The following is a 21,077-nucleotide window of genomic DNA, read 5'->3' on the forward strand; positions in this document are numbered from 1 at the left end:
TCATTTGTGTATTCATTGATTGACTCTTGTATGTGTGCTGACCGGGGATCGAACCCACAACCTTGGTGTATCAGGATGATGCTCCAACAACTGAGCTACCCAGCCAGGGCAAGCACATTGTCATTTGAACCATGAAATGCTAAGCCCCAAAGTGAATCAAGGAAATACAAATAAAATCAGAAAATAAACTTTTGAAAAGTTAGAAAGGACCTCCAGAACCCTTACAGCTTCCATCTCCAAACTATAGGTCACGAGAGTCCTGACTCTTTTCTGAGGCTGGAACTCAATTTCCTTTCTCCCCTGCTCCTCCTGCCCAATTTCCCTCCTAGGCTCTGGTCTCCCTTTCTGCTGTGTTCCCACGATGGGGCAAGAAGCAAAGGTGAAGCATTTAAAGATGTTTGTTGTGATTATATCTTTAAAATGAAGTTAAACCGGCCCTGGCTGGGTAGCTCAGTTGGTTAGAGCATTGTCCCGATATGCCAACGTTGCAGGTTCGACTCCCGGTCAGGGCACATACAAGAAGCAACCAATGAGTGCATCAATAAATGGAGCAACAAACTGATGGTTTTTTTCTCTCTCTCAAAGCAATGGAAAATGTCCTCAGGTGAGAATAAAAAGGAATTTTGAGAGAATTGCTTACCTCTCAAACATTATCTCCCCTCTGGCTTTTTGCTCTTCCCTTCCGGAGCTCATATTAAATGTATGTTAAAAATGAACAAATATATCATTCATATTCTGTTGCATACATTCTATCTTGTTTCTCTGAGCTGCATACTTTAAATGTTTCTTTCATTCAGTAATTCTTAAGCTGTGTCTGACATGCTGTTTCATATACTGAGTATTAATTCTCTATTTATAGAAGTTCTCTTAGCTTAAAATCTACCAATCTGTTCATAGTATTTTGTTCTTTTATGTTTTTCAACTTCATCTTGTATGGCTTTATTCACTTTAAGAATATTGTATAGCCCTGGCTGGTGTGGCTCCGTGGATTGAGCACAGGCCTGTGAACCAAAGGGGTTGCCAGTTCGATTCCCAGTCAGGGCACATGCCTGGGTTGTGGGCCAGGTCTCCAGTGCGGGGCATGGGAGAGGCAACCACACATTGATGTTTCTTTCCCTCGCTTTAAAAAAGAAAACAAAAGAATATTGTATAGCATTTAGATGACGGTTTTATCACCTGACCGTTTTGAGGGTGTAATCACACTGGTTTTTGCTTCCATTGAGCTTCCCTCATGGTGAGTTACTCCCTCCAGTGCTTTATGATGACAGATTAAGAGTTCATCGTCATTGTGCTTTACCTACAGGAATCACGTGACAGTGTGTTCCTCCAAACACAGCCTGCTGGGTGTGCTCCCAAAATCCCACAAAAATGAGCCTTCAGACCATTTTGTATGGTAGTCTTGCCGCTTGGGAATTCCTGCAGCCCAAATCCATGTCACCTACAGACAGAATGTTGTGAATTCTAAGACAGGCATTTTCTCCATTCAGAGCTGATAGGAATTCAGACAGGTTTCGCTGAGGGCGAAGGTCTCGTGTTTCGGATTTGCTGTGTGAACCTCAGTTTCACAGAAGCGCTTCCCCCCCGGGGCTGAAGAAGTTCCTCCTCCCCTCACCGGGCTGAAGCATGGAAACCGGAGATCTACAAACAGCAGCGACTTGGCCCAAGCCTCTGTCACAGCTCACACGCCCTGTCTGTCATTTTCTCCTTCTTCTAAGTCCCCCGTAAAGTTCCCTCACATTCTCGCCTTTTCCTAAAAGAAAACCATGCCACATAAAGGACGTTCGTTAGGCTTTTCTCAGCATCTTACATGTTGGGGAAGACAGGGTTTTCCCAATATATATTTTGCATTTTTCTCAGAAGAGGAACTCTCTGGTCTTTGCTATTATGGGCTTGTATTTGCTCTGCTTTTTTTTTAACTAATAGGTTTTTAAATTTTTTAAATTGATTTTCAGAAGGAGACGTTGATATGGGAGAGAAACATCAATCAGTTGCCTCCCATACACACCCCAAGCTGGGATCGAACCCGCAACCTAGTCATGCGCCCTGACTGGGAATCGAACCCATGACCCTTTCATGCACAGGACAACTCTCCAACCACTGGAGCCACATTGGCCAGGGCTGTACTTGCTTTGGAAGTGATCTAAAGCCGCAGTGTCCACGTGATCTCTTTAGAGATAACAGGCCCAGAGCTAAATCCAATTTCTCACACTCTCTCCTTGGTTGTTTTTATCCTTCCTGATGCCCAATTACCTCCGTCAAGAATCAAAATAATAAACCCTATCTTTATCCTCCAGTTCAGTTGCAGAGGAAAATGTTTGAACCATCTACAGAAGTCAGGAATCCCGTGCAGAGAGCTGGATGCTTACACAGTGCTGGCAGAGCCCGAGAAGCTGGCTGTAGGCTCGGTGTCTGGGATCGACGCCCAGAACCGGAGATCTGGCCTTCAGCAGCGTGGTGCTGGCTGTGACGCCGGATCAGCAGGCTGCTGCCCCTGCAGGTCCACATAAGCAAACCACAAGCCCCCGTGGACACCTCAGCCGAGCCTGTGGACACCCACTGGTGACAAGCCCAGTCACTGAGCCAGAAGGTCAGCGCACACACCACGTCCGCCCTCCGCATCTGGGTAGGGATGTCTGATCGGAATAATGCTACTAAGTCCCAGTCTCCGTAGGAGAGGATGCTGAAAGAGTCGATTCCTAGGTCCCCCCAGGCTGAGTAGGGAACCGTGAAATAATGTCTGTGAAGTGCGTGGCTCAGGGCCTGGCATGTGACAAATGCCTTCTTAGCTCCTGGGACCCCGAGAGCTTCAAGACCATTCATTGCCTGAGAGTCAGAATTCATGCCATCTCCCAGGTCCCTCGGGCTGGAGCACCTGGGGCTTGGACACGTGTGCCTCACCCTCATGGGCAAGCGTTCATTGCATCAAGACCTGATTGCTTTTCTGAAAATAGATTTCGGTGGTGATTCAGACGTGGAAAGGTTCTCCGGCATGAAGTAGTCTTATTACTGGGCCAGTCAGGTGGGGATTCATGCAGCAGCTCCGGCAAACACAGCATCAGCACTAAAGGCCGCCCCTGTGTGCAAATACGCAAAGCGTCACTGTTCCAGGTGGTGGCCACGCACAGCAATGCAGAGGACAGCAGCGTGTCACCTGTGTTACTAGGGCCCAGACCCCCAACACCGCTGTGGTCATCCACATCGGGGCTGGAGTCATTTCTCCTTCCTGTTGGTATGAAATGTTGCTCCAGCTCCAGCTTATGTGGCTTAGTGGATTGAACACCGGCCTATGAACCAAAGCCTCGCCAGTTCGATTCCCAGTCAGGGCACATGCCTGGGTTGCAGGCCAGGTCCCCAGTAGGGGGCACGTGAGAGGTGACCACACATTGATGTTTCTCTTTCTCCCTCCCTTCCTCTCTCTGAATATAACTAAATAAAATCTTTTTAAAAGAGGAAAAAATGTCGCCTTAAATACCTCACTCCCCCAACCTATTGTTCAACCTATTGTTCATCCTGTACAATGTGAAATTCTGCACAAGAGGAAAATGAGCCTTCGACACTCCACTTGAAGGCATTTGATGCAAAAGAAATAAACTAAAATGATATGACATTTAAAATAGCATAAAATGAAACTTCCTCACCTACTCTTCTTCTGACACGGTGAAGTGCCTATTAGCAAATTATTGGAAAAAGTAGGCTAGTTAGACAATTATGCATATTATGAGACTGTGCTCTGCCCTGTGTTGATGGAGGAGAATGTTAAGTGGACGGGAGGGACAAAGAGAAGAAGAGGCTTCTACACTGCGTGACTCAGTGTGGCCTCGCCGGTCTCAGCTGTCGCCCACATCGACAGCCATCCAATCGCAGCTGTCACAGTGAGTGTCCTGGTTCGACATTTCCATGTCCCTCTCCCATAATTCCCACGGTGACTCCTGAGGCAGGTATGGTCTGCTCACTCGACAATTTTATTTTTAATCTCACCAGAGTGTATGTCCATTGATTTGAGAGGGAGAGAGAGAGAGAGAGAGAGAGAGGGAAACACTGATATGGAAGAGAAGCTCTGATCAATTGCTTCCTGTATACCCCCAACTGGGGATCAAACCCACAACCTAGGCACGTGCCCTGACTGGGAATCGAACCCCAACACTATTTTTTGGTGTATGGGCTGACGCTCCAACCTACTGAGTCACCCGACCAGGGCTCCCTGAACAATTTAACCTATTCCTGGAGAAAACTCTAAGTCTGGGCATATTAAGGTGGAACTTGTCTCCTATGGTGTCATAGCATCAGTGAGAGGTGTCATCCCACAAATCAATTCCATCCTTATAAAACTTTCAGAAATGGTTGCAAACAAACAAATGAAAACAATTAGTCATAGCCATATGTTTTTCAAAGGTGGATAAGGGCTTTGGAGCCAGAAAGATTGAATATATGTAACAATCTCACCTTGTTGGGGGACAGGGGTTCCTCCAGGTGAACTGGAGCTTCTTTTTTTTTTAAGATTTAATTTATTTAGTTTTAGAGAGGGAAGGGAGGGAGGGAGGGAGGGGGGGTGGGGGGGGAGAGAGAAACATCAAGTGCGGTTGCTGGGGGCCGTGGACTGAAACCCAGGTATGTGGCCTGACTGGGAATCGAACCTGCGACGCTTTGGTTTGCAGCCCGCGCTGAATCCACTGAGCTACGCCAGCCAGGGCTGGAGCTTCTTATAATAACCCTGGAGAAGCTGGACGCAACTTGGCATCCCCTCTCCTTGGTGAATCTCGGATATTCAGCCTCCATTCAAAATCGGGAGCATCGTCCTGAATCTTCTCTTCACCCGCTGGATGTCTCCCGTGACTCCAGTCAGGGAGCAAATGGCAAACGCCAGGCCAGAGATATTTGCATCCAGCTCCTTTCTAAGTTATTTGAGGCGGGACGCAGGTACATCCTTGTGGCGTGTCCACTGACTCCGCATTAGCGCTGCGGACCGCGCCCGTGGCCCGAAGTTCCAGCCGCAGCTGGTGCATGGGTAGAGCTCGCTCGTCAAGGGCCGCGTGGGTCAGAATCCTCCATGACCGGGCTGCCCCATGCTCATCTGACGTCATCAGCACACGTGTCCCTCGGAGCGTGATTTTAACTCTGAACTATAAAAAGGCATGCCTTACATTTTCCTCAAAGAGGAAATGTTCTAATGATAATAATATATTTTGTTGAACAATGAAAAAAGCTGACTTGAATAGACTCATGGTCAAAGAAGATGCGAGAAATATACAGATAGCCAAAAAGCACGTGAAAAATGCTGACCATCACGAATCATTAGGTAAATGTAAATCAAAACCACAATGAGCCCTGACAGGCGTGGCTCAGTTGGTTGAATATCGACCGGTAAAGCGAAAAGTCGTAGGTTCGATTCCCAGTCAGGGTATGTGCCTAGCTTGCAGACCAGTCCCAGGTTGTAAGAGGCAACCAATAGGTGTTTCTCTCACATCATGTTTCTCTCCCTCTCTTTCTCCCTCCCTTCCCCTCTCTCTAAATAAATAAACAAGTCTTTTTAAAAGAAACTGCAATGAGATTAACCTGGTTGAGTAACACAATTGGTTAGAACACTGCCCAATTCGCCAAGGTTGTAGGTTCAATCCCTGGTCAGGACACATAAGAATCAACCAAGGAATATATGAATAAGTGGAACAACAGATCTCTCTATCTCTATCTCCTCTCCCCTTCCTATCTCTCTCAAGTCAACAAATTAAAAAACAAAATAGAAAAGAAAGAAAAGAGTTTCCCCTTTGAAGTCGATGACACCCCTGACTATTCCCAATGTGGAGGTGTCATTAATGGCAACACATTAAAACAACTTCCTCAGGGGTTCTGTCAAAGCTCACAAACTTAGATGCTGGAAGACCTCAGATTGTCAAAAGTATTGGGGCAAGTGTCCCGCGTGTGATGTGGGAACCTCGTGGGTGAGGAGGAAGTGTCTGTGGAAAGCCTTGCTTGCCTTCTGTGGGCCGAGTTAGTGGAGGTACACCGTGGAACTGGAGAAGGAGTGGGCAAGGTGCAGCCTTTTGGAAGTCTTTAATTGCAGGCCAGCTTCTGAGTAATGACAGCCTGCCGCCCTGCCATTGCTGGGGTATTTTTAACCGGGAGTTTATTTTTACCACCTTTGCTGCAGCCATGTCAGTGGGAGGAAGTCATCTTCTGTGTCCCCTTAGGATTTTCTGGGATGAGTTTTGGAGAAAACAGCTAGCACGTCTTTCACACGTGTGATGGCCACGCTTGGGAAGGACCCCAGGCGGTGGCAGGCACCATGGTTTCTCCTTCAGGGAGGAGCCCATGGTCTGCCAGGCGCTTCGCTGCACAGCCCTGCGGATGGGGAAAGTCTGATGTAGACATATTTCTCCCTCACAGAGTTATTAGACACTCACCTTAGTTTAGCTACATGGAAACCTTGTTATTGATACTTCTATAGTGTCCCTGGCCAGGTGGTGGCTCAGGTGGTTGGAGCATCCTCCCAGTACACAAAAGGTTGTGGGTTCAATTCCCAGTCAGGGCACAAGCCTAGGTTGTGGGTTCAATTCCTGGTCAGGGCATAAGCCTAGGTTGTGGGTTTGATGCCCAGTTGGAGCATGTACCAGAGGCAACCAATCGATGTCTCTCTCTCTCTCTCTCTCAAGTCAATAAATATATCCTCAAGTGATTATTTTTAAAATGTATCCTTTATTTGACTTAGAATTTCAAATTAATAATAGTTATTGAGCACCTATCAGTGTCTACCATTATGTCAAACACTGAGATTCAAAAATAGAAAAACAATTCTGGGCTGCCACCTTCAAAGAGCGCACCTTCTCTTATTTCACTGGGCCCTGTCTCCTTCCGTTAGATGCAGTGTGGCCCTGCAGATGAAGACACTTCTACACAGAGGGACGTCACACGTCATCGTGGCTGAGATGGCAACTACTTAACTGACGTGGCGGGAAGGCACCCTGGCAAACAGCATGTCCCATATACCCATCACATCTAGAAAGCCCTCCCCTTCCCCGTCACCCTGAACATGGCTGTGACCCAGCCTGTCCCACCTCTAGCACCGTCAGCCTCCTGTAGGCCGCCAGCCCCTCTGCTCCCAGCTTCTAGGCCCCTCGGTTCCCTATAACCCCAGCCAGGACTCTGCTTTCTAAATCCTGCTTCCTTCACCTTCCTGCTCGCAGACCTTCAAGTTCACCGGCTACCGTTTTGACAACCCTAGTGCCGCTTGCTTTTGGTCTTCCCATCTCAGCAGAGGACAGACCCTATGCCGCCATAGCTATGGGCCTCTGGCTGTGGAAACCTTGTATACTTACCTTTCCATTTTCTTGCAGTCACAGGAAAAATACAAAGGAGAGCTAGAATAATAAAATCTGGCCAGAGCGGGCCTGAGCCGAGATGGCGTTGGATCTGACCTCCAGGAGACCTTGAACTTGGTAACAGCCACCTCGAGCAAACCACGTATCTCCTTTCTCAGAACTTGCGTGAGAAGGCGGTTCCGGAGAAAGCCACATCACAGGGCCAGGAGCTTTCACTATGAATCCACAGTGGCGAACGGGCCCCCCACCGCGCGGCCTGTGGACTCTGCTTGTTTTCTGTTTACAGCAACAGTTTTTTCAGATCTGCTTCTCCTCAGACCATCATCTGCCCCAACTTCCCCTGGCTGCTACCACACCCAGCACTCGGCCCAGGAAATAGAAACCAAACATTAGATCCCTGCATCCATAATACTTTGGTATATATATCTTTTTAAAAAATGAGGATTTATGAACATATAACCTGGTCACACCTAAAGACTGACAATACCATCAAATTTCGAGCCTGTGTCCAAATTTCCCAGGTGCCTCCTAGTCTGCCCCCCTTTAGCTGGTTTGTGTGAATCAGACTCCAGTATTGGATTATCATGCTGGAGGCAGGCTACACAGTAGCTGGCCAGGTTGTCCGCACCCTAATCCCTGGCACCGAGGAACGTCGAGTTACATAATAAACGGGACTCGGCGGGTACAAATATGTTAAGGCTGTTGGGACAGAGGACATTCGCCTGGGTTATCCAGGTGGGCCAAAGTCAACAAGGATCCTACAAGAGGGAAGGAGGAGCCACAGAATGGGAGCAGACACAGGAGTACATGGGGCCAAGAGACAAGAAATGGGGGTGGCTTCCAGGAGCTGGACAGGCAAGGACCCCCAGATGGTCCCCGAGAGCCCCCAGAAAGAGCCAGCTGGCTCCTATAAGACTTCTGATCTCAAGCCCTGGCTGGCGTAGCTCAGTGGATTAAGTGCGGGCTGTGAACCAAAGCATCGCAGGTTCTATTCCCAGTCAGGGCACATGCCTGAGTTGCAGGCCATGACCCCCAGCAACTGCACATTGATGTCTCTCTCTGTCTCCCTCCTTTCCCTCTCTAAAAATAAATAAATAAATAAATCTTTAAAAAAAAGACTTCTGATCTCCAAAACCATGAGAGAATAAATCTGTGATATTTTAGTCAATCAATTTATGATCATTTGTTTCAGCAGCAATAGGGGCTTCTAATGCACTGTCTTTTCGGTGTATTTTAGTCTATGGCATTGGGGTTAGGTAGAGACTCATCATTCTTGTGTACAAGTAGATATCATATGTATTGTACGAACAAATATATATGAATAAAAGTAGGAAAATTTCTACTAAAGAAGACTCACCAAGTTGAAGGAGGCATGTGGTTTTAACTTTATTTTTAAAGTGTTTTTATTTTGGTTTGGTTTTGTTTTTTACAAAAAATGATCTAAAGCAAATGCTGTAAGCCAAATGTCTGTTAATTGGAATTAGTGTGTACGTGAACGTTTGGTACATTTTTTTCTTAATTTTCCTGAACTCTCTTATAACTAACAATTTAAAAATGATTAAAGAGAAGAAAATATAGATTAAAGTTTAAGTACTCTCCACCCTGGATGGTGTGGCTCAGCGGATTGAGCACAGGCTGCGAACCAAAGGGTCACTGGTTTGATTCCCAGTCAGGACACATGCCTGGGTTGCAGGCCAGGCCCCAGTAGAAGCCATGTGAGAGACAACCACACATTGATGTTTCTCTTCCTCTCTTTCTCTCCCCCTTCCCCTCTCTAAAAAAAAAATTAAAACCTTTAAAAAAAGTTTAAGTATTCTCAGATGAGAAAAACCCTCCTACAGCAAACTGTATAAAAAATACTAATAATTTAGAATACCCCAGAAAACACCATCAAATTAAAATATAATGTTAAAGCTGGTAAAAAAAAATTTTCTATTTTTTACACATTTATAATAAGGCTGAAAAATAAAATAAAAGGAATAAATGCCATTTTAGAAAAATGGCAAAGGTAATAGCAAAGAGCAAATAAATACAGAAGATACAAAATTTTAGACACTGTCATCTTAGGCAAGGGATATGCTTTTGGCAAAGCAAAAGCAGCCTAAACAGACATATTTCCAAAGGAAAGCACCCCAAAGGACTATGGGTAAAGCACAGACTTGGAGGGGTTAGCTGTCCGTATAGAAACAGTCTGTGTTCTTGTAGGCTTTAGTCTCACTTAAATGTGGGATTGGAGCGATCGATTTCTTGGCAAAGGAGAGGCGGGGAGGTGGGAGAGGAAGCACTTTGAGGGATGCCCAGATGATGCGCCCTTTTGTGTTATTTGCCAGCAGTTGGACATTCCTCTCCTTCATTTTAAGAAACAGGAAACAATCCATTTTCCGGCGATGCCCCCTTCCATGCAGGTGAAGAGCATGAATCACAACCAGCGCCGATGTCGAGGATCAGTCTACCAACCGCGAGGGCCTGTGCTTGGCCTGAAGACCCAGTGGCAGACAAGACAAGACGGGCCCAGTCGCTGTCCTCCCTCTGGTGGAAACAAATGAACTCGCAGGTGAAGACAGGAGGTCCGCAGGGACCCCGAAGGCTGGATGCCGAGCGATGGGGCACACAGAAGGTCACATACAGGATGACATAAATAATTAAAGAGACAGTCATAAAGTATCATACAGCATGAAAATAAGGGCAGAAGTATACAGAGATTCTAGTTCTAAATTTTGTTTAAAATTTTGTATATGTGGGTGAGGGGAAGGCATAGAACATAGTAATATGACAGTGTAGATTTTTTATTGGTCCTGGGTTATTTTATTTTCTATTTTTTTATTTTTGTTGAATTTATTGGAGTGCCATTGGTTACTAAAATTACATAAGTTTCAGGTGTACGGTTCTATCGTATATCATCTGTATATTGTTTTGTGTGTTCATTTCCCCAAGTGAGTCTCCTGGGTTATTTGTGATTTTCATTTCTCCTTCCTATTTATCTGTCTCTTAAAATTTCTTGGATGCATTTAGTTAACTTTTCTAAATTAAGCCAAAGTCAAGAATTAATTGACTTCCTTTTTTGGTAACCACAGAACCAGCTCAAAATGATCCTGTCTGGTTTAATGAGATGCTGAGTTCCTTTTAAGAGACGGCAGACCCAAACCTTACAAGTCATGCAGCGGAAGTGTGTGCAGAGGAGAGAACGCTGACCTCCAGCTGCCCCTGGAACCAAAGTCTCACCAACCCCCCCCCCCCATACACACACTCACACGGAACCAAAAGACTGGGACAGAACCGGAACTTGAGCACCAGAACATTTTAGAAGCAGAGGGCCCTTTGTCCAGGAAGATCCAGTGTTGACCCGCTTTCCCACAAATGGCCAAGCTCCCAGGTCCTCCAGTTGAAACTTGCCCCCCCGCCCTCCTACATACCAGTTCCCCAGCCCCTTAAAGACCCTCGGCCTGGTCCAGCCAGCAAGATGGGTGTGAGGTACCACTAGGGCTCCCATCTTCTTGGTGGGCACCTTCTCCATCAGTAGGCCTTTCCTTACTCCGGACTCGGACATTTTGAGTTTAGGCCTTTAGAAGCGGACTTTGCTCCAGTAACATTAGGACAGTATGATAAACCAAGGACCCTGAAAGTCCCTCCCTCGGAAAACAATTAGGAACAGTAGAAAAGTGGGGGTTTTTGTATGGTTCTTTCCAATTTTTAGTATAGTTGACATATACTAGTGTATTAGTTTCAGGTGTACACCGTAAGTGATTTGACATTGATATACCTTATAATGTCATTGCCACAATAAGTCTGGTAACCACTTGTCACCCTGCAAAGTTATTACAATAACATTGACCTATTTTTGAAGCCAGTGAGCACGGTAATTAAAAGCCCCAAAGGGCCAGAAGTTGGTAAACTCAGGGACTAGATTGACAAGTGGCTTTCTAGCCACTGCACCCCTCCAGGGAGCAGGAAAGGGAAGGAGCTCAGGCCTGTAGATGCAGGGACTCCAGGGACACAGCCCCAGGGACACTGGAACCATGGAGGCTGCAGGAGGGGGACAGAGAGGAAATGGATTGCCTCCAACTTCGTTAGGCAAGCCAATCGCACCCCAGCCCCCCACCCATGAGACTGGCAAGCCGGTTCTGGTTTCAACTTCCCAGGGTGCCTCCAAAATCTGCCTTTGAGAATTTACCCTGGAGATGTCCCAGACTGGTGGACATGACTCAGCCTCCAGAATAGAATGATGAGTAACATAAGCAAGTCACAGAGGAATAAGTATTGGACAATGGTGATCAAAGGGTATAAATCATCAGTCAGTTCTAAGACAAATAAAGTACTAGGGATGTAATTTACAACATGACTATGGTTAACCCTGCTCTGTGAAGTTGCTAAGAGAATGAATCCTAACATTTTTCATCACAAGGAAAAAACATTTTTTCATGTATGTATATGAGGTGATGAAATGTCAGCTAAACGTATTTTGGCGGTCATTTCTCAATATACATAAGTCAAGTTCTTGTGCTGTACACCTTAAACTAATACAACGCTGTACATCAACTGTGTGTCAATCAAACTGAAAGAAAAAAAGAATTACTATGTGCTTCCATTTGAATGATATCCAAAGACACAACAAATTTAACCATGTGTTTAGGGATACGCGTGTTAAAATTTTAAAGAAAAGCACTATAACTTCAATATATATAGCTCCAACTTCTACATAATGGCAAACTTCATCACACCTCTTTCAGAAAGGGACAGATCCAATCTGTGGCATAATTAAGGAGAGACAGGCTCTGAATTCACAATGACCAAGTTGACATTCATTCGTGAAAGAATACGCTTCTCAAACACGTAGATAATTTTCCAAATAAATTTAACCATATTCCGAATTACAAAGGCAATTGCCACGCTTCTACTTTCATTTGATTTTTTAAATTTAAATCTATGTAAATACCCGAGTCTAAAGATTTTTTTTTGTAGTGCTTTGAGAAAATGAATGTGCTTTGATTGAGAGCTAAGACACCGAACTGCTAGGCCACGGCTAGTAGGTAGGGAATCCCGACCGCTGCGCGCCTCCCAGGTCAAGCTCCCACGCACTCCACGGCTCCAGTCATTGTCGCCCTGGCCCTTTCGGGCCACGGGGCGCGGGGAGCCAGCGAGACCGGGGTTCCTTTGTGAAATGCGCCCTGGTCCCCCTCCAGCCTGCGCCCGAGCGTTCACGTGGACCTCGCGGGCAACCTCGTTGCAAAAGCCCCGAGTGCTTTTCACCTTTACACGGGGGACACCGATCTCTTGCAGGGCTTGTACAGACCTAAACCCCGGGATGTGTTTTTGTTTTTTCCCAATGTGCTTGTTAACGTAGCGCAGTATGCGGGTTTCTCCTTTACGGTTTGGGGTGTTCTGTTTTGGTTTCAGTTTTGTCCCCGAATGTCCCCACGGGCATTCTTTCCGCCATTCAGCCGTGTAAGTGCAAAATTCCCGCTGCGATGTCCCCTGACCTGAAACTTCGCGATGGAAAGTCTGATCTTAAAAAAAAAAAAAAAAAAAAAGGTCACCCGGCAACACACCAGGGTAGGGGGATGGGGCCCCGGGCTCACGACTGGCTCGGAGCCCTCCAGAGCTTTGTGTCCTGAGACCTGCTCGCGGGCCTTTGGACTGACGATTGTGGAGCTCGGACTTCAGCAACGGACTTGGGGTGACAGGTCAGTGCCCACAGACCCCAACGGGTCCTGGCTCCGAACCCTCGGTGGGCGCAGAACCTGAAGCGAAAGCCTGGAGAAACCTGCGCAAGCGCAGAAGGCAGACTCAGCATGAAGGCGGGGCGGCCAGAAGGCGGAAGCAGAGAATGCTTCAATATGTTTGCACTTTAACTTGTAGTCACCGTCTCCCACATGGTCTAGCGGTTAGGATTCCTGGTTTTCACCCAGGCGGCCCGGGTTCGACTCCCGGTGTGGGAAGGCTCAATTTTTTACTCTATTTTATTCTTTTAAAAATACAATCCGCTAAGATAAGAAATTCACCAAGTCAATGTATAGCCTTATAAGAACGATAAATATAAATAATGAAAGGTCTTAGTTACTTCCTCAGAATGGGGAAGCTTTTTCCAGTGCTTGCATAATCAGTTTTGGCATTTCAGCTAATCCTATCATTTATGTACATATTTAAAATGCCACAATAAGTGATTATGATTACTATTTCATGGTGAAACCCTATTGGAGGAGTACTCTCTCCAGCTTTATTGAACTGTAACCTGACACAGAACCCTGTGAAAGTTTGAGGTGTGCAAGTGATGGCCTGGTGCACGTGCATACTGTGAAATGGTCACCACAGTGGGCTAGTGAACAGCTCCACTACCGCCCACAAGTACCATTTCTCTTAGATAAAGAGTGTTTATATCTGACCACGGCTCTCTTTGCCCCAGTAAGTGTTTCTAATCCGAGGTCAGAGAGATGGTGAACACGAGGAAGAGATGGCGGGGCCTGGAAGAGTCGCACCTGGACCAGCTGGTGTTTGCCCCTAGCTGTGTGCGTGGGGGTGGGGGAGGGGACGGGGGTGGGCGGGAACTCCCTGAAGCAGGACCCACCCGGGCTGGCACACGGTCGCTACAGAGGTTTGCACAGGAGGGAAGAAATCAGATCCGTTCACCAACTAGCACAGTCCATGACATGGGGAAACTGAGGCATGGAATCAGCTTCTGGAGGTTAGGTTGAGGTCAGCACCCTTCTTTCAGAGGCTGGATGGGCTTTGAAAGCTTCTAAGCCATTTTCAAGATGGGAATAAAGTTTTGCTTTGTTTTTATCTTCATGCGAGGACATGCTGAGGGCGCAGAAGGGAGGGAGAGAAACATTCATCAGCTGCCTGTCCTACAGCTCCGTGCCCAGTGACCCCAGCAACAACCCAGGTAGTTGCCCTCACCAGGAATCGAACCTGCCACTTTTGCATCTATGAAATGAGGATCCAACCAACGGGGCCGAAGTCTGTAACTGTATTACAGGTCTTAATGAGTAGTGGTCCATGCGGGCAGTGTCATTTCCTTTGCAAGTATTGTTGAACCAACCCTCCAGCCACTCATGGGGACTGATGGAGTTATGTGTCTTGGTGTGTGGTACACCAGCTGCTGATGCCTTTGGCTTGCTTTGGACAATAGAACCGAAGCAGCAAAGCATCCTGGGTCGCCCAGCCATGTATAAACTGACAACAACAATTGCTGTTGGAGAGAAGATTTTCTTCAGGGAGAAATTTTTCTATTCATGCAGAGGCAGTGGCTCCATCCCTTGGGTGAATTTTAATTCTGTGTTCTCAGTTTGTCTTGAAGACAACATCAGATTGGACCACAAAGATCACTGGGGTGTTTTTAAAATGGTCGCTTCAGACATTGTTCAGTAGGTGACGCATGATAAATTCTAGTTCCGAAAAGTGTCCCCTGTCAATACCTCTCAGACGGATGGCTCTCCCTCACTGTTCCCTCCCACGGTGAATCTCTACCCCTCCCCCCACCACCCCACCACTGACTTTGGCCAGGATTTTCTGAACAGCCTCACCCAGGGCTGGCTTCAGGGGTCCATATACATGGGACCCCACATCTCACCTTGTGAGAAAGTGGTGAGAGTGTTTCACTTGTTTAAGATGCTGCCACCATGCTACCCTGAGCATTATGTCCTTGAGCAGAAATGAAATGCAGGCGGGAGGCTCAGAAAGGATGCCAGAGAGCCTAGAGCGTGGTCTCCTGTGGTCAGTGTCTTGTTCGCTCTTGCCTTCTGTCACATGCTTCCATGTTCCTGTCCCTTCTGAGAGGGCTGGATCTCTGCAAACATCCTTTCCTGGACTCCCTCACCAGCAGATTTCTGGGTAGCTGCTGCCCAAAGGAGACTGGAATATGTCGAGAAAACAGAGCAATTTTTTTTAATGTGTTTGGTAGCAATGGGTCTCCCCCGATTGGCTGCCAACACAGATTCCAGTGGCACGGGGGCTTTTGACAGGGGCTGCTGTCAGCTCTGAGCCACCAGCAGTGGGAGTGCTGGGCAGCTGTGGGCTCTACTAGCCCTGGAAGTTTCCACAGAGCAACAAGTGGGTTTTGAAAGGCATGGTGTGGGTCCCGTGGCAATGTCAGTGCCCAGCAGTGACATGCAGAGTGAGCTCCTGAAGGCTTTACCACCTCTTCCTTTATATTTATTTAGAGAGAGAGAAAAGTATCCATTTATTATTCCACTTATTGATGCATTCGTTGGTTGGTTCTTGTTTGTGCCCTGACTGGGAATCGAACCCACAACTTTGGCATATTGGGACTCTGTAACCAACTGAGCTACCCAGCCACATCTCTACTTCTTCCTCTTTAGTCTTTCAGCCCTACACGAGTACAGGCATCCACAGTCACTAATATCTGAATAATCTCACATTTATCCCCTCACGCTCCTCCATCAATTCCAAAAAGCCCATAACCATCTTCCCCTATTAAATTTCCTGTTGGAAATATTTGTTTGCCAGACTGCAGACTAAATGGGTACAACCGTTGGTCCTGTATTGCTGTCTACTGCGATCCTGTTAGCCTCCCCTACTTTTGGGGGAGGTTGAGTTCGTAACTCATTCCATGTGTCAGGGAAAGTTCCTGGGGAATTAATATTCCAGCTGAGATCTGGAAGCTGGGTTCACAAGGTGAGGGCACGTGCAAGTGTGCACGAGTCCAGTTATTCTCAAGATCTGTCTGCCCTTTGCTCAGGTCAAGTAGATGAGTTAATAATAAGATACATGATAGACAGTGATCGGTGTGGCTCAGTTAGTTGGATGGTTGTCTCCTGCACCAAAAGATTATGGGTTCGATTCCCAGACAGGGAACATGCCTAGGTTGCAGGTTCTGTCCCCGGTCCAGCCTAAGTCATATTTCTAATTCTTTTTTAAGATTTTATTTATTTATTTTCAGAGAGGAGGAGAAGGGAGAGAGAAAGAGAGGGAGAGAAACATCAATCAGTTGCCTCTTGTGCGCCCCCTACTGGGGACCTGGCCCGCAACCCAGGCATGTGCCCTGACTGGGAATAGAACCAGCGACCCTTTGGTTCTCAGCCTGTGCTCAATCCACTGAGCTACACCAGCCAGGGCTCTAATTCTTATCTATAAGGGAAAATGGATGCCTGAGGGCCATCGCAGAAGACTGCTAGTCCTCTGAGCATATCCTGAGTGGAGAGTCTGAAGCCTTGAGTAATCCATTTTCTCTGTGTAACAGTCAGATGGAGCCAGTCCACCACTGGCTGATTGTATCAGTCTCTTGTCCATTCAATATCTCACCTTCAACAGAACTTTCACTTCAGGTAATGCCCGCTTATCATCTAAATAAATATCTTGCCACTACATAGGTGAACTACCAGTATCTCATGTTCACTGATAATAAGGTCACTCCAGTGTTTATGCCCCAGGAAAGGCCATTCATCTCAAATCTTTATCTTGGAGTCCGTTTCCTGGGGGCACCATGGGCCACAAAACCTGTGTGAATGGATGTCTAGCTAGACCGTCAGAAAACGCTGCAGACATTTCTATGAGCTGAAGGGACAGAAGAACAACGAGGGACAAGGTGGCATTAGCCTAGTGTTGGAGCATCTTGCTGCAGACCACGCAGCTGGAACTGCCCAGTCCGCTAATTGCTGTCACCCAGCCCCTTGTGGGGGTCCCCACTGAAGCATGCCAGCCATGTACGCACACTGCCCCAGTGGCTGGGACAGGACCACCTGCTGTCAACTCCGCTGGAAATACCAAAGAGACTAGAGCCAGGCGCCAGCCACTGTTCTCGAAAAGACAAGAAGAAATCGCCCCTCCCTCGTACCTTCCTCCCTGCTGTCAGCGTTTCCAACTGACAGAGCTTATTCGGTGACCCCCTGGCCAGGTGAACTAGGAATGTTTGCAAGGCTACTCGGCCCTGCAACCCAGAGCAGGGGAAGCAAGCCCAACATCCATCATCCTTAGTTTTACCAGCTTGTTTATTGGCTGGTCTTCTGTGAAATTGCATGTCTTGGGTTTAGAGCTCAAGATGCACCCCCTCCCTTCAAATGGACTTGCTTAGAGGCAATTGTATGACTTGGCTCAGGGTCCAGGAAGGGCGCAGTAGGTTGGAGCATCCATGGGCCCATGCACTGAGAAGTTTACAGGGTTTGATTCCCGGGTCAGGGTACAGACCCAGGTAGTGGGTTTCATTCCCAGTCACGTGCGACACCAATGTTTCTCTCTTCCTTTGATGTCTGTCCGTCTGTCTCTCTCTCTCTCTCTCCCTCTTCCTCTAAAACTCAGTAAACATATCCTTGCGTGAGAATTAAAAAAAAAAAAAACAGTTTTCAGGTAGTGACTTTGGATGTTACATAATTGCTCTTCTTTGTGGTGACTGGGCTATTTTTAGGTTCACGCCCATCAGCCATAGACAGCTGTTACCACACGCCTGAGAGAGAGTGAAGGGGACACTGGTTTGTCACGTGGCTGTGGAGACACGCCATCAGGCACCTTGTCTCGCAGAGAAGTCTCATTCTCCAGTGCTCTGCATCCGCTTGGGGGCCACCCTGGCACTAGAAAAACAAATGTTCCAGCCAGGTTCCTGATTTCCACGTTAATCTATTATTCAGTAATAACACTCCTCAGAGCTGTGCATTGATTAAAAGCAAGCATCCCTGGAAACCTGTCACTTCAAGTGTCATTTGTCACAACACCCCGATGTTCTTTTCTTTCTGTCCTTTTGAGAACTTCGGTTACCATGGCAACCCATGGCAGCTTTTATATATAGCATCACTTCCATTCGGTTGCTTTATTTTATTTTATTTTATTTTATTTCTTTACCACCAGGAAGACAAAGCTGCTTTTCTTCTTTGAACAAAGCTCGTGATGTGGTAAAATAAGGAGGCATGATTGATCCACCAAGGAATATTGCACGTGAAATGAAGAATTATTAGCTCACGTCTGTATACACGAAGGCTTGTTTAAAAAAAACTAACATCTCTGAGAAGAGGGGAGGACCAGTGTAATCTCCCAGGCAGTGGCTCAGTAGAAGTCGGTAGCCCTAGGATGTAATTAGTGTTCCAGAAAAAAGCAGACAAAAGGGTGGGTGGCTTCAAGGGAAACTCAGGTGTGCCTAAGAAGCAATGCTCTGCTTTAAGCTGCCCCACCCCCCAGGGGTCCTGCGGCTCAGTGGCCCAGCCCAGGTCCTTTGCGGGGTTCTCAGTGCTTCCCCCCACTTCCCTGTGCAGCGGGAACAGAGCCTGCCTAGGCCAAACAACAGCAGGGGAGCAGCTTTCTGCAGGGCGATGGTGGTATTCTAGAAGATTCCAAACTCTCTATCAAATTGGAAGAGACTGGGGAGGGAATATCACAGGCACGGGCGGTGTCTGCACGCACTGCAGAAGCCACCGAACACCCACAGGCAGCTCTCGGTTCTCCCCAAACCCTTCGCCTCCTCATCCATCCAGTCTCATTTTTTCCAAGATATTCCAATATCTTCTCATTTTGTGTCATCTTCCAATAGTAAGCCCCTGACCTGATCTAGCCTTTGCTCCTTTGTCCCATCCAAATCCTACTTGCCTGAAGCAGTCCGAGCCCCGGTTCTGGGCTGACTCCTACCATCCCGCTCCCCGAAAACCCTCACTTCTTGTTAACTCTGGGGGCCTTCATGCTCTCAGCAGTCAGGTGTATGGATGGTCCTTCCGTTCAGATCAACACATACTTCTTGGGCATGGCGGTGTGCCAAGGCTTTGAGGAAGCACGGAGGAGGAGAAAAAGATGAGCAAATGAAGGTGTCAGACTTAATAACTTGCAGTCTCGTTGGGGGAAACCCCATACAGAAGCAGATGATTTCAGGACGATTCAGTCCAAAAGAGATTTCACAGCTCAGGCATAAGATCAAACTATACTTAAGACTATCGGGCATTTCCTGGAGAAAATAGTGCCAGAAATGCCTCTTTAAAGATGAGGCAGGAGACGGCAAGGACAGAGGTCCAGGGGAGTGCCACGTCAGGGGCTCTACTGGACAACACAATGAATATTGGTATAAAATAAAGAGCCGGCAGGGAACCCTGGCCAGATAGCTCAGTTGGTCAGAGCATCATCCTGATACCCCAAGGTCATGGGTTCGATCCCTGATCAGAGCACATAACAGGAATCAAATGAATGCATCAATATATGGAACAGCAAATCGATGTTTCTCTCTCTCTGCCCCCCTCCCTCCTCCTCAATAAAAATTAAAAAGGCAGCGTGGGGAGGTGGAGATGTAAATAAAAACCATGTTTGAAGAGGAACCTGGGCCTCATTTGGAAAACAAGAAGTTTGGATTCGTGGTTAGACTACTCTCTTCTCCCAGGCCCATCAGTATTTCCTGTATATTGGTAAATTGAAGGTATCTGTTCCCTAGATGATATTTACAAAGGGAATTTGTTTTAATTCTTTTATATACACCACAATTTAGGATCTATGAAGAAAAGGGCTCTAGAAATATGTGAACTTTCCCCAAATTACTTTGTTTCTGATATACTTGGACTTACTCAGCCACAAGAGTAGTAGGTACATGCCTGATGAAGGTGTGATGGCTGATGTGGCTCAGTGGATTGAGCACTGGCCTCCAAACCAAAAAGTCACTAGTTCGATTCCCAGTCAGGGCACATGGCTGGGTTGTGGGCCAGGTCCCCAGTAGGGTATGTGAGAGCCAACCACACATTGATGTTTCTTCCCCCCTTTCTCTCTCCCTTCCCCTCTGTCTAAACATAAATAAGTAAAATCTTAAAAAAAATAATAGTTAAAAATGAAATATTTTTTAAAAAGAAATGTGTTTCTTTTTTCCCATTTCACTTTACTTTGGCTCTTATTTTTAAAATGATGTATAAGGTAGAGCCATTAACTTAATGACTTTTTTTAACAAATGAGAAAGTTCATAGAGCTCTTGGGAAGGTAAATTATAACAATTAAAAAGATAATGAAATTCATGGTAACGATAGTGGCTGGATATATAATCACTACATTATAAATAACAGTTTCTCCCTGTCCATAATCTCTTCCTGGTACTTCTAATAAATCTGTCTCCTCTCTCCTTCAATAATGGATAAGGGATAATGTTTCTCGCACCGAAATCTAGGCTCCAAAGCTTGTTTCCAGGGACGCTGGAGCAGTGGAATTTTAATCTTTCTATAACCTTCTATTATTTAATTTACCACTGGTTTGTTTGGGTTTTTTTGGTACTGATTGTTTATCTCATAAATTCTTAATAAGCTTAATATTTCTTCATGGGACTCATTTATTCATTAGTGTCCCAAACAGAAGAAACAAACTAATATCCAAGCCCCGTCTGTTTGTTTGGGTTTGTTGTTTTGGGGGGGTTTGGGGTTTTTTTTTTGCTAGATGTAAAGAAAAGTTTGTAAACCCAACTTTCTTCTCATCTCAAAATCATGTCCAAGTTTCAGCCATTCTCTAAGTTCCAAATTTCTTTTAAGGACGTGCGGAGGCCAAGCTGACACATTCCCCCACCTCCCTAGCACCTCATCATGGTATCTTGTAGGCCATTCAAACTCAGTGCTTCGAGCCAATCTCCCCCATAAATCCGCACTTCTCTTGCTGGCCCCTGCCGTGGTTATTGTGGGAAGAAGTAAGTCACTACACATGGAGTTCTAAGAACTGGGAGGCACCCAGGGGCATGATGCAAGCACACGCCTCAGCAACAACAAGAGCAGCGTAGCCAGGACTCGACAATTACAGGCAAATCTCTCTGAGAAGGAGGTATATCCTGCTCTTGTCAGAAATAATGTTAAGTGTTCAGTCACGTGTCTGAACTCA

The 21,077-nt window shown here is 46.5% G+C and overlaps 1 non-coding gene across 1 annotated transcript; it reads left to right on the forward strand.

Annotated features, from left to right (window-relative positions):
* Window positions 1–13,177: 13,177 nt before the first annotated feature.
* On the forward strand, window positions 13,178–13,249 carry TRNAE-UUC. Its single transcript has one exon. It is a non-coding gene; the product is annotated as a tRNA-Glu (tRNA).
* Window positions 13,250–21,077: the final 7,828 nt, after the last annotated feature.

This window comes from Phyllostomus discolor, chromosome 12 (assembly GCF_004126475.2).
Source record: "Phyllostomus discolor isolate MPI-MPIP mPhyDis1 chromosome 12, mPhyDis1.pri.v3, whole genome shotgun sequence".
NCBI lineage: Eukaryota > Metazoa > Chordata > Mammalia > Chiroptera > Phyllostomidae > Phyllostomus > Phyllostomus discolor.